This window comes from Tursiops truncatus, chromosome 15 (assembly GCF_011762595.2).
Source record: "Tursiops truncatus isolate mTurTru1 chromosome 15, mTurTru1.mat.Y, whole genome shotgun sequence".
NCBI classification, from domain to species: domain Eukaryota; kingdom Metazoa; phylum Chordata; class Mammalia; order Artiodactyla; family Delphinidae; genus Tursiops; species Tursiops truncatus.
Window position 1 is genome coordinate 35,917,954 of NC_047048.1, and position 485 is coordinate 35,918,438.

A 485-nucleotide genomic window follows, 5' to 3' on the forward strand; every position below is an offset into this window, starting at 1 on the left:
GACATCCTACCCAACCTCTGGGAGCCAGAGCTCTCCAGGGAACACGTGGAATGGGAATTTCCTCAAAGCCTTGGCGTCCCGGGAGTTTCTGAAGAGCCACCACCAGGGGGAGCCAGAGTGGCTGTGGGGGGTGCAGGCCCAAGGAATTTCAGAGAAATTTCTCTGAAGCTGGTGCTTCTGGCCAGGGAAAGAGACAAGACAGGTGCACACGCTTGATGCAACGAGGCATCCGTACTTTTAAAAAAGTCTCTTGAAGATGATCTCCTTGGCCCAAGGGATGGGGGCACGATACCATCAAGAGATGATGGGTGAGGGCCGGGGGCTGGTCCAGCCGAGGCGGGGAGACAGGCCTGTGCTGCTCTAACCTGCCAGCCCCAGGCTGGACAGTGACACAGGCGCCAGGCCCGGGGCTGTTGCGAGCCCAAGGCGGCGCTTCTGCAGTAGTGGCTCTTCCGTGCATTTTAAGACACTAACAGTTGTTCTGC